This window comes from Myotis brandtii, unplaced genomic scaffold (assembly GCF_000412655.1).
Source record: "Myotis brandtii unplaced genomic scaffold, ASM41265v1 scaffold253, whole genome shotgun sequence".
Taxonomy (NCBI): domain Eukaryota; kingdom Metazoa; phylum Chordata; class Mammalia; order Chiroptera; family Vespertilionidae; genus Myotis; species Myotis brandtii.
Window position 1 is genome coordinate 2564126 of NW_005359590.1, and position 13069 is coordinate 2577194.

Consider the following 13069-nt stretch of genomic DNA (forward strand, 5'->3'; position numbering starts at 1 on the left):
TAGCCTTTGAGTTTGACATGCTTGGTGTAAAGGAGTGATCCTTTTAATCCCGCCTTTTGTGCTGGGTCTGGCTCTTCAAATTAGCAGCTGAGCATCTAAATGGCACCTCTCGTGCATCATTATTTTAAAACTTCATTGAAGCAGAATTATGGTGAGTTATGGTCCTTGTCTTCCAGATGAGAGAGCTTAAGGCAGGGGTGGGCAAACTTTTTGACTCGAGGGCCACAATGGGTTCTTAAACTGGACCGGAGGGCCGGAACAAAAGCATGGATGGAGTGTTTGTGTGAACTAATATAAATTCAAAGTAAACATCATTACATAAAAGGGTACGGTCTTTTTTTTTTTTTAGTTTTATTCAATTCAAACGGGTCAGATCCGGCCCGCAGGCCGTAGCGTAGTTTGCCCACGGCTGGCTTAAGGCCACGGCTGAGGGCACACACTGCCGGGCTTCTTGCTCTCTCCACTTCATCACGAGGTGGACCCGCTCAGTCTATAGATGGGGGCGGAGTAGCTGATGTGGTTTCTCACTGGCTTCTTGTTAAGAAGCTGACCAGTCATTTCATTTTGCTTGTACTGGAGGCTTTTCCGGGACGTGGGAGAGTCCTGGGCTAGTTGAGACAATCGGTCACCCTACTTATGTTTCCAGAAGTCCTTATAGGAGTTTCTTCAAGAGCCACATTGAGGGCTAAAACTTTTTAGGAGTGCGCAGCTATATATGTATAGCATTTGCCAATAATTTCCTTCTACTCAAAAAATATTGGTAGACATTTAAAATTTTAACTTTTTGCTATTCTCCTAAGATTATCATTTTGATTGTTTTTCTTCTTCCTTGTTGTTGTCTCAAATCCACAAAGGGTAATGGATGGAATGGAAATAGAAGAAAAAAATTAATAAAAGAAACTGGCTCCCATTTTTAAAATGTGGTCTTGGTTGTAGTGTGCTGAGGACTGATCTGTAGGAGTCATTCTCAAACGTGAACATTGTGGTAGGAAGCCTGCAAGGCAGCCTCAATGACTCCTACCTCTTCGTATTCATGATCTTGTGTAATTCTCTTCCTTTGAGTGTAATTCTCTTCCTTTGGATTTGTCTTGGGAAGTCTCCCTCCCCATCCCACCCCCACACCCCATCCCTGGCTCTGGGGAAAGCCAGCAGCCATGTGGTGAGGAACTGGTGTTTCCAGCGAGTAGCCAGCACAGACTTGAAGCCTGGAAAGGCCACGTGAGTGACCTGGGAGGCAGATTCTCTAGCACCAGCAGAGCCATGAGCTGCTGCTGCTTGTACCCACACCTAGTGCAGCATCTCGAGACCCTGAGCCGGTGTCACAAAGCTAAATCATCCCCAAGTTCCTTACAAACTGTGACATAAGAGATGGCTGCTTTCGGTCTGTGTTTATTTGTTCAGAAGCAAGAGATAACCAATGCAAATATGTATCAGAATCACCTAGACAACAACTTGATAAAAATGCTTATTTCTGGCCCTAACTGGTTTGGCTCTGTGGATAGAGCATCGGCCTGTGGGCTCAAGGGTCCCAGGTTCGATTCCGGTCAAGGGCATGTACCTTGGTTGCGGGCACATCCCCAGTAGGGGGTGTGCAGGAGGCAGCTCATAGATGTTTCTCTCTCATCGATGTTTCTAACTCTCTATCCTTCTCCCTTTCTCTCTGTAAAAAATCAATAAAATATATTTTACCAAAAAAAAAAAAAAGCTTATTTCTGGGTCCCAGCCCTGGAGATTTTATTCAGTAGGTGTGGCCTGAAGTCTTTGCCTTTTTACCAGGAATCCCAGGAGAATCAGAAGTACACAGCTTTCTACTTGAGAGCACACGGTGAGAATAAATACTCCCTGGGAAGGCCTATCAGAAGGAAAGACTGCAAAGGGGTGTGGGAGCCAGATAACATACAGGACACCAGTTATATTTGAGCTTCTGATAATGAATAAAAAAATGTTTTAATGTAAGTATGCCCCATGCAATCTTTGGAAAGTACTTATACTGAAACATCTTAAATTCAAATTTAACGGGGCGTTCTATATTTCCATTGGCTGAACACCATCCAGAGGGAAGGCCCAACTGGAAGTGAAGGGTGGCCTTCCTTTGCAGAAGGCAGGATTTTCATCCCTGGGGGCTGCAAGCTGACCAGCTGGGCCCTGCCCCTCCCCCACCCGGCAGGCAGGCCGTAGACGGAGGGCCCTTGGACTGTCTCCTTGGAGGGTTTGGGGAGAGCTGCTCAGGAAGTCCTCCCACACGGCCCTGCCTGTGCGGATGCTGACCTGGTAGGCGCCACCATGGCACTGGGACCTGGTTCCTTGGGTGCTGTTGGCACCAGCCCTTTGCCGAGCAGTGAATGAATGCCACCTTTCTCCCACACCCCTCCGGGCACTCAGCCGCATGCAGCTGCTCATAACAAACGTGTGCGTTTCTTATTCTGAGTGTATCTGAGTCTCTGATGGGTTCTATCGTTGCAGCTCTCAGCCCTGTGAAAAGGATGGTTCCAGAGACACTCATTCCTCAAAGACAGGTTTTAAGGAACTCAGGCCAGCCCAGGTGTGTGGCTCAGTGATTGGGTGTCATCCCATGCACCAGGAGGTCATCGGTTCAAATCCTAGTCAGGGTAGTCCATCAATATTTCTCTCTCATCTATGTTTCTATCTCTCTCTCCCTACCCCTCTTTCTCTAAAAATCAATAAAAATGTATTTTTTTTAAAACAGGCACAAAAAACCCAATATTTAAAAAAAAGAATTCAGGATTTCACTTATTTTGTACATGCTTTCTTATCACAAGGAACGGTCTTAATTTTGATGTGTTTCTTTTCAACTGCGAAATATCTTCCAAAAAAAGACAAAGAATGAGAGTGGGGTGTGGGGGTGCGGTGGGGGAGAGAGATTGGCTGGGTGGACTGAAATGCTTAAGGCAGGGATGGAAGATAAAGGCTCAGAAATGTGCAGCTATGATAGAATCTGAGCCTTGTGCTTTGAAATCAGACGCCGAACATGAGGTCACGTCATTCTGGGCTCCAGTTCAGCCATGCCCGGGGCCTGCCGGCCTGCCGCAGGCTGCAAGCCCACAGGAGAACACTCAGCTGATTCTCTCTCCCAGGGAAACGGGGAGGGGTCTGAGCTTTGAGGAGGAAGGGAACAGGATCTCTATCTGCCTGGAGCCCCGCAAGGGCTCTAGGAGAACTCGGGGTGCTGCGTAGGCCAGCATGGCTAAAACAACACATTTGGAAAGTAGAAATCCAAAGATGATGGTGCCATTTCCAATCTTGTATGTCAGGAAGAATCCCCCAGGAACCGCCCGGTGCCAGGCCCAGCCCTGTGGCTGACTTGGGCGGCTTGAGAATAAATACAGTGGCTCTCGACTCACAGGATGGCACACAGCCGGAAGGGACCTTGGTAATCCAGTCCAGGCTTCTTTCACAGAGAAGAATCCACACTCCCACTTCGGCCTTCGCTTTGGCCTCTCTGGGGATCTGAAAAAATTAATACACCTCAGTTTTATTGCGAGCATTAAGTGCAATGTGCATATAGAGCAGGGCACTTAGCACTCAATAAGTGGGAGATGTTATTATCTCACCACATCTGTGCGTCTAGGTGTGTGGTGGTAATGTTAGAGACAGGGGCGTGTTTCAGGGTCCTCGGCCGGGCACTACAGGAGAATTAAACAGCAGCTGGACACCGGCCAATTGGAGCAGAATGAAGTAGACGCAGCCCTAGCTGGTGTGGCTCAGCTGGTTGAGCGTTGACTCATGCACCGAAGGGTCACGGGTTTGATTCCCAATCAGGGCACATACTCAGGTTGGGGGTTCAATCTCTAGTCAGGGAGGCAACAAATCAGTGTTTCTCACATCAATGTTTCTCACATTGATGTTTCTCTCCCTCCTTCTCTCTCTAAAATCAATAAGAACATATATTTTTAAAAGAGCTGTTACAGCACTTCAGGAAGCAGATGGCGAAGGCCTGGGCTGGGCAGTGCTAGCAAAGGCAGGAGAAAAGCGGCACTTCTGGGAGTCCCCAGAAAAAACAAGTCAGGCTGAATATGACGGTGGGGTACGGGGAGCACAGGGTGGATTCTGATCTATCTCTACCAATAGCTGCCTGGCCTCAAGGCCCTGAGTCGTTCGGAGCCTGTTTTTCACCTGCAAAATTAGGACAGTATTACTGTCCCCCCACCTCCTGGATTACTGAGGTCAGCGATTTAGCATACAGCACAGGGCTGCCTCTTCCTGGGGGTGCTCAACAACGTTTGTTCCCTTCCTCATCTACTCTTCTCTGTACCGCGCCTCCTGTCTTGTGCCACGAGGAGGCAAGAGGGGGAGAGGGCCAAACAATGACATCTACTAGTATTTTCTAGGTGGTGCCATTAAGCAGGTGGAAAAGGTTAGAAAGGGGACTAGTCAGAAGTGGAAGATAGGGTTGATTTTTTAAACTTGGAATTTGAAGTGATGGTAAGCTAGTTATGCTGGTGGCTGATACCCAAGGGCTGAGAGATGGCGACAGGGGCCCGGGGGCAGGAGTCCTCAGCAGGGACACTGGGGGTGTTCAACCACAGGTGTCTCTTCATTCCTAGAAACAGAGCAGAGGCCATGGGTAAGGTGGACAAGCAAAGCTGAGGCCTTTGGGCTTAATCATGAAGACTCTAAAGATGAAGCTGACCGGGCATCACTGGCCAGACCACAGGACCCCCACCTGAAGGTAACGGCACCAGCACCATCCCCTGGCTGCTCAGGTTTCAGGTTCCCATTCATTCTGAGTTGACAAGAGCCTGGAGGCTTGTGTCAGAACCCACTGCTTCTGTTTTCATTGTGCATCAAAGTGTGTCTGTGGGTCCCCTGGATTGTTAAGTCCGGGAAATAGATGTATTTTCTTCAACCTTGTATTATCAAACAGGCTTCCTGCTGAGCTAGGCCAGAAACAACCAAACACAAAGTCACCTCTTCACAATGACTGAGTTCCTCCCAGAGGCCAAGGTGCCTGGCACACACAAGGCCTCTGTGTTTGTAGAACAGGAGTTGAAGGAAGTCACAGGAATCTGAGAAAGAAGTGACCAGAGCATGCCCGTGAGTTACTGGTGATAAACTGGCTGGCATGATGCTGGATCTTTTTTAAAAAAATACATATTTTTATAGATTTCAGAAAAGAAGGGAGAGGGAGAGATGGAAATGATGAGAGAGAATCACTGATCAGCTGCCTCCTGCACACCCCACTCTGGGATCGAGCCCACAACCCAGGCATGTGTCCTGACCAGGAATCAAACCATGACCTCCTGGATCATAGGTCGACATTCAACCAGGAGCCACGATGGCCAGGCATGATGCTGGATCTTGATTAGACCCCTGGTCTCAGGTAAGGGTCTCCCAGCTGCCCACTTCCTTGAAGACAGTGGGGTTGAGTCATGGCTCCTTACAGTAGCTGATCCCAACAGAAGGGCAGCATGGTTAGAGCAGGAGGTATCTCCCTTGCTAGTTCTATGAGCTTGGCAGTCCTGTAGCCTCCTGCACCTCAGTTTCCCCCTTCGAGCAGTAGCTAGAACTACCAGTTTCCTGGCAAAGTTTAAGTGAGCTTACCGAGAGCACCGTGTTTAACATGGAACTCTGAGGGTAAGCTCAGTGCTGTGTCCCAGGCCCATCCCCTTTGTCCTTAGGGAACGGATTTATGTCAGCTGTTTCCTCGGCTCAGGAGCAGCACTGGGCAGGGCAGTGGTAAGAAAGTGAACCCTGTTTCCCATCTGTAGTGGTTTGAATTGTGGCTCCCCCCAAACAGGCCAAGTCCTAATTCCCAGGACCTGCGGACATGACCGTGTTTGGAAATAGAATCTTGCCAGATGTGATTAAGTGAAGGGTCTTTAGATGAGACCTTCCTGGGTTTAGGGTGAGCTCGGAGTCCAATAACTGATGTCCTTGTAGAGAAAGGACAGGCACGTGCAGACACAGAGGGGAGGCCCTGTGAAGACAGAGGCAGGTGGGCGCCGTGTGAAGACAAGCTGAGGAACGCCAAGGGTTGCCAGCAGCCCCTAGAAGCCCGGAGAGAAGCCTGGGACAGATTCTCCCTCAGAACGTCCAGAGGAGCCAGCCCTGTCAAGAGCCTTGATTTGGGGCTTCTGTCCTCCCTAAGGAGCCACTTTTTGTTGTTTCAAGTCATTAAGTTTGCTGTAATTTGTTGGGGCAGCCCTAGGAAATTAACACACCGTTCCAGTTGAGGAGTCTTGGCAAGAGGGCCTGGCAGTCCACTGGGTCACTTGGCGGTTCCCAGGCCCATGTGTCCTTAGGACCGTAGCCTCCCTTCACTGTCAACACGCCCTTTGTCAGCTTGCGGTACAGAGCTGCTGAGCAGCAGCAGCAGCATATTTTGACACGGGCGTTCCTTTCTCAGAAGCGAGTTCTGCACACCCCCACACGTGAAAACAGCGAGAGCTCAGAGCCCCGGTCCTCACACAGTGCCTCCCATTAGGATTGCCTGGGGAGTTTCTGAAGACCCCACAGTTAGGCTGCAAACCATACACATTAAACCAGAAGCTGAGTATCAGTAGTTTTTGAAACTCCTCAGGTGCTTTTAATATGCAATCAAATCCAAAGCCAGTGGCTTAGAGGCACTTCTCCCTCCCTGGCAGCCAGACCTGGAGAAGATGGGAGGGAGGGAGCTAGAGGCCCATCCCTTGCAGCAAGGCCTGGGTGAAGGCCTAGGAGTGAGTGAAGACGAAGACAGAATCTGGATTCTAAGGAGGCCATCTACTCTCAAAGCAAATAGAAGTGGTTACTGTGCTAGGGTGAGGGACTGAGGCATGAAAAGGGTTACGGAATGTGCTAGGGGGAGGGACTGAGGTATGGAAAGGTTACCGGGTCGAGATCGTGACAGAGAAAAATTGCTAGATTGTCTCAGAAAACAATGGATTAGGATTCAACCCAGCCAGGTGTGACTCCGTTTACCTCCCCTTTGTTCTTGTGAACTTCTAAGGAACAGCTAATGAAATGCTTTGTAGGTTTTTTTTTAAAACATTATGTAGATTTTGCAATAAAAGATTTTTCTGTACCCTTGTTCGGCACTGCAGGCTGCGAAGCCCCTTACTGAAGGGATGCACCGTAGTCAGCTGGCCAGCTTAATAAAGGCTCTTAAATTTAAATTCTGAGTCGGTGGTCTATCTCGCTGAGTGAACCCATAACAGTTACTTGCTTTGGGGTTCAGTTTCCTCACCTGGAAGATGCATTATTGGGGTAGTATGATCCTGAGGCTCCCTCCTGGAGCCCCTGACATTGGTGAGTTCAAGCTCAAGGCTCTTGGTTGAGAAAGCCTGGCCACGCAGAACAGCCTCCATAACCCAGTGAACTAGAAAAGCAGAAGCAAGATGAGAAACAGGCGCTCTAAGGGATGCCGGGTAATGCACACTGCTTGTCCCCAGTTCCCTTTAGTTCAGCAAATCTTATGTTAGCACCTGATAAAGACAGTACAGGACGCTCTGCATTGGAAACATAGAGATGATACGCTGTTCCTGATACTGTGGGACTCCTGACTTTGGTATAAATTTGAGTGTTTTATCCCAAATGAGAAAGCTGAGTGATTCTATTTTGGGATGAACCCACTGGGAAAAATGATGGAGTATCAGAGCACCTCTCTGCCTTCAATTTCCAGATTCACATCTCTTCAGGGCTGTGACAAGTATTAGTGCTGTTCACCAACTAGATCCAGTTTTACTTCTCCTGAGCACATAGTGGGTTCATAGCTTCCAAGCCCCTGAAGTCAAGTGTGGCCATGAGCCTTCCTTTGCCAATGAAAGGAGATCACCATGATAGTTTACTTCCTCACAAAGCCGTAAGGACCAGCACATGGCTCCTGCATGGTCCTTTACTCCACGTGTAACCAGCAACACTCCTGATGGTGACAGCTTGCTGGCCTGTGTCTCTCACTGAGGACAGAGTGCAGTAGAGGAGGAGAGTGCTTACTGATCCATGATGGACATGTAGTGTGAGCAAAAAACAGAATTCTGTTGCTTTAAGCAATGGAGGTTTAAAAACTGTTTATTACAAAAATAAACCCTTATAAAAGCACAGACAATAGATTATCAAAATTGCTATACTCATTACTTAGCTTCAACAATGATCAAGCTATAAGCCTCCATGATTTGGGGTTTGCTCGTTAATACAGCACAACCTAGACAACTCCTGCTAAAAGCAAGAGGAAAGGGTGTTATTTTATAGAAATGCTGAATGAGTGACAAGTTGGCAAAGAGAGTGGAAACAGAATTGATGAGATCTGGTTGTTATGCCTTATTTTAGTGAGGTCATTTCTGTTTTTCTAATATTATAATTGAATGGCAATTTGGATTTTTCTTCTAGGCGATGCCTTCCATGTTACTTATTTTCGTCTAGAAGTCTAAGCACATCTAGAAACCAGAAGCTCCAACTGTTTGTCAAGTCCACTGGAATGGCAACGGGACTAAAGTTAATTGCCTGCTTCCACGTAAACGCTAACAAGCACCATTAAACTTTTGAAAAATGTGATTATTTTCGTTAAAATATGCTTTAGAAAGGGCTTTCCTACTGAAGTATGTCTGGAATGTGTGCCTACATGTAAACACAAACCCGAGTTTTTCCAAATCTACAGTCAATTGTATCACAGCAGTCTTATGGATTCATTGAACAAATGAAATGAAATCAACATTATTTTACAAAATTAGTCCATATGCCAGTACTTGTCCTCCACGTCTGGTTTTGTTTTCGTCCAACCCAACTGAATTCTCTGTAACTGCTCCACCACTTATTGGGGAGGTGAACCAGGGCAAGTCAGCCCTGCATGAGCGTCCGTCTCCTTCCTCGTCACTGGAAACGTCTCTGCCTGTTGTCCCAACCAGATAAACCCAAATATGTCGTTCAAGGATCTGGGAGGAAAACAAGTCCTTCTGGAGATTCCAGAGAAGGGCTGGGGGGAGCGGGGAAGGGAGCAGAGGCGGGGAAGGGGTGGGGCAGCAAAGGGGGCGGAGCGGTTCCCGCATTTCTGCAGGAATTTCTGCCTTTAGGCAGCTTTCAGGAGGAACCAGGAAGTTTTGCCAGTTTTGTTTTCTTCTTAAAGCTGTTAGGCATCAGTTCGGGTCGCCGAAGGAGCGAAGGAGGAACTGCACGAGGCCGAAAGAGGTAAAGAATTAAAAATGTATGAGGTCATCTAGAAAGTAGATGGGCTGAGCCCCTAAATGCTGCCGCACCCAGAGATGGGGGGGGGCGGGGGGTCAGAGTTTTTAAGGACTCGAGGGGGCTTTTCCTCGGCGGGATTCTCCGGGCGGGTCCGGAGGGGACGGTGACTGGTCTGAGAAAGGGAATGTGGACTGAGCGGAGGGAATGTCGGCTGCAAAATGATCTTTAGGCCAGTTTCCCAGGGGAGGGGTATCAATCTGATTATTTGACCAGACCTCACATGCACGAGGCGAATTATACATTTATTAGATCATCCTCATCTGGGAAGCAGATGGGCTCAGGCCCCAAATGGTGCCAACACCCAGGGACGGGGGAGGCAGAGGGTTTAAAGGGCTCTAAAGGGGCTTTTCCTGCGGGAAATTCTCTGGGCCGGTCAGGACCCTGGGCAAGGATGGGACCGAAAGTGACTGGTCTGAGCAAAGGGACTGTGGTCTGAGCGGAAGGGACGGTCAGTTGCCAAATGATCTACGGGACAGTTTCCCGGGGGAGGGGGCGTCGCTGAGGTGGTTTGATCAGACCTAACAGAGTGTAGGGAGCTGAAGGTCTGCGTGGACTCGTGGAGGTAAAAGTTGCTGAATGCTGAGAATGGGGCTGTTTGGTGGAATCCCTGATGTTTGGTCTCAGCCTCAGTGCATCCCCTGAGCTCGCAGTGCAGCTCCTTCTGGCGGGGGAGCTGGTCTTCTCAGTAGCGACACCACAGTGTTCAGTGGGAAGAGATGGGGGCCCTGTGCTTTGTGCACCGCCTGCCTCCGTTTTCTGCCTCCGCCTCCTGTGTCTCACACGCAGGCCTGTGTAGCTGCTGCCGACTTTCGGAGGCAACTCCCATATGCGGCCTGTGGAACAGCAAGTGCCTTCTCCCCACGGAGCCACTGTTTTGTAGTTCATTCTGGTCACACAGGGACCTCCAGGTGCAGTGTTGTTCCTTAGGGGCACATTGCCCGATGTAGCAAATAGCCCAACAAAACCGTAACTGGTGGCTTGACCCCTGAGAAAGTAAGTTTGCATGTATTTCTGTGGTTATGAAGGTATTTGACTGAACAAGTCTGTCCTCTCTGCTCTTCTTTCCTAGGTTCCCTAGCGATGCTGCTGCAGATGCACAGCCAGGGCCAGGACCGCTGTGTCCTCACCTGCACTGAGTGCAAGCAGCGGGTGGAGACAGGCTGGCACTGCCCCGGGTGCCAGGACTACGACCTTTGCATCAACTGCTACAACACCAAGGGCCACACCCACGAGATGGTGAAGGTGGAGCTGGTCCAGAATGAAGAGGCCAAGGAGGGCGATGAGGGCGGCAACCAGGGGGAGCGGCGGTTGAGGAGCTTCCGGGAGTTGCGGCGCCTGGCCATCCAGCGCTGCATCCAGTCCCTGAGGCACGCCCGCCAGTGCGGCAACGCCAGCTGTCCGCAGGCGTCCTGCCAGAAGATGAAGCGTGTCATGGAGCACACCAAGAGCTGCGAGCGCAAGACCAATGGAGGTTGTGGCGTGTGCAAGCAGTTCATCGCCCTTTGCTGCTTCCATGCCAAACAATGCCAAGAAAGCCCATGCCCCATTCCCTACTGCCTCAACATCAAGCAGAAGCTCCGCCAGCAGGAGTTACAGTACCGCCGGCAGCACGCCTAGCTCATGCACCGGCGGATGCCACCATCCACAGCCGCACCGTGCCTCAGCAGCGTCTGCCTTCCCTCCTTCAGCACCACCCGCGCCCCCCACACTGCATCCCAGCACACCCTGGACACCACAGCCCTCGACTCTGCCCCAGCCCTCGCCTGTGAGCATGTCTCTAGCCGGCTTCTCCAGCGTGGCCAGAACTCAGCCCCCACCAGTTTGCACTGGGAAGCCCACTAACCACATGCCAGCCCCACGGCCCCTGCCAGGCCCACCTGCAGCAATGGAGGCGCCCGGCAGGTGGCACGTGAGGCACAGCAGCGGCAGCATCTGTACTGGGTGAGCACCAACAACGCTATGCCCTGCGGGACTGTGACCCCTGAGAGCCAGATGGCCCCCATGGGCCTGAATGTGACCCAACCAGGTCAGTGGGCCTGCTATTCTGCCCCCCGACCCCCGGCAGTGGCAGCCGGCACCCATCGCCCAGCAACAGCCCATGTGGGGCATGCCCAGACCCGTGATGTCTGTGCAGACCCAAGGTGCAGCCACATCAGAGCATCTCACCGGGGGGCCTGCAGGACCTGCTGCGGACCCTGAAGTCTCCCAGCCCCCCCAGCAGCGGCACGTGCTCAACATCCTCAAGCCAAACCCTCAGCTGATGGCAGATCTCATCAAATAGCACACGGCCAAGTGAGTGGCCAGCCAGCCCGGCCTTCAGCTCCTGCCCAGCCTGCAGCCCAGCCTGCAGAACCTGAACACCACGCAAGCCAGTGGGCCCCGACCTGCTGTCCCTCCGCAGCAGCAACAATGGGAGGCCTGAACCCCCAGGGCCAGGCCTTGAACATCATGAACCCGGGGCCCAACCCCAGCGTGGCGAGAATGAACCACAGCACAGAGAGATGCCACGGAGCAGCAACGGCAGCAGCAGCAGGAAGGCAGCGCTGTCATGGCTGCAGGCCTGGCAGGACACGCCCAGTTCCAGCAGCCTCAGGGACGCTGATGCCACCCGCAGCCATGCAGCAGCAGCAGATCCAGCAGCAGATTGGGTCCCAGGCCAGCCAAACCCTGTTAGGCATATTCTGTACCTTTCCCCTGCCCTCAGTTTCTCCCCTGCGCTCAGTACTTTCTATTGTCCCCGCTTGAGGCTCCTGTCCTCTCTGCTGTTTCATGTTACTCTCATTTCAGGTGTCACAGGTGACAGCTAAGCAGCCGAGAAAAGCAACGCTAGGCCCAGCTTCCTGCAACCACCTGCACCTCCATTCGACCCACCGCCTGCACCTCCATCCGACCCACACCGAGACATAAATATCCCGCCCTCCCTACTCTTGCTTGCTGAAATAAATATGCTGGTGTGTATTAAAAATAAAGTTTCTAAAACTCTCACAACGTCTCTTGGCCAGTCTCCTGTCAGCACGGACCTAACAAACCCCATGAGCCCCAGCAGCACATGCTCTCAGAGAGCCACAGGCCTCACCTCCCTGGCCAGCAGATGGCCATATGCCTCAGTAGCCAGGTGAGATCTCAGGCCCCTGTTCCGTCTCTAGACTCCAGTCCCAGCCTCCACATTCCAGCCCATCACCACGGATATGCCCCAGCCTGCACCACACCACCTCTCCCCCCAGTCTGGTTCTCCCCACCCAGGACTCCCAGTCACCATGGCCAGCTCCATCGATCAGGGACACTTGGGGAACCCCAAATATGCAATGCTACCACAGCTGAATACCCCCACAGCAGTGCATTGCCCAGTGAGCTGTCCCTGGTTGGTGACACCACAGTAGACACCCTAGAAAAGTTTGTGTAGGTTTTGTAGCCTTGTGAGAAAATCACTATTTTTCGTTCCATGTTCTTGGACCGTTTGTACTGAAATCCAAGAATCTAGGCTCTTTATTCCTAGATGGAACTGCTACTTCCAAGCCACAGAAGGGTAGATTGCTGTTCAAAGAAGCAATAAAAAGCATATGTTTTTGTTAAAAACCAGTTGATTTAAATATATGTTCTCTCTCTTTTTGCTTTTTCAATATTTTTTTTGTTCTTGGGGGAGAGCGGTTCTGTTTGGATTTTTTGTCATCATTGCTGGTGATTCATGCCTTTTTTTTTAACGGGAAAATCAAGTCCATTATATCCATATTTTTACTTATATTTTTAAGGTTTTAAACATTTGTTTAAAAAGTGAGAAGAAATATAATATTCAGAAACTGATTCCTGAAATAATGCAAGCTTATAATTTATCCGGACAACTTTCTGATGTTGTGGGCAGATTTTTTCTATTGTGAACTCTGAGCATTCTCCC

At 50.4% G+C, this 13069-nt stretch overlaps 1 pseudogene; it reads left to right on the top strand.

Moving 5' to 3' along the window:
• The first annotated feature begins 8782 nt into the window (after nucleotides 1–8782).
• LOC102240130 lies at nucleotides 8783–12756 on the top strand (annotated as a pseudogene).
• Nucleotides 12757–13069: the final 313 nt, after the last annotated feature.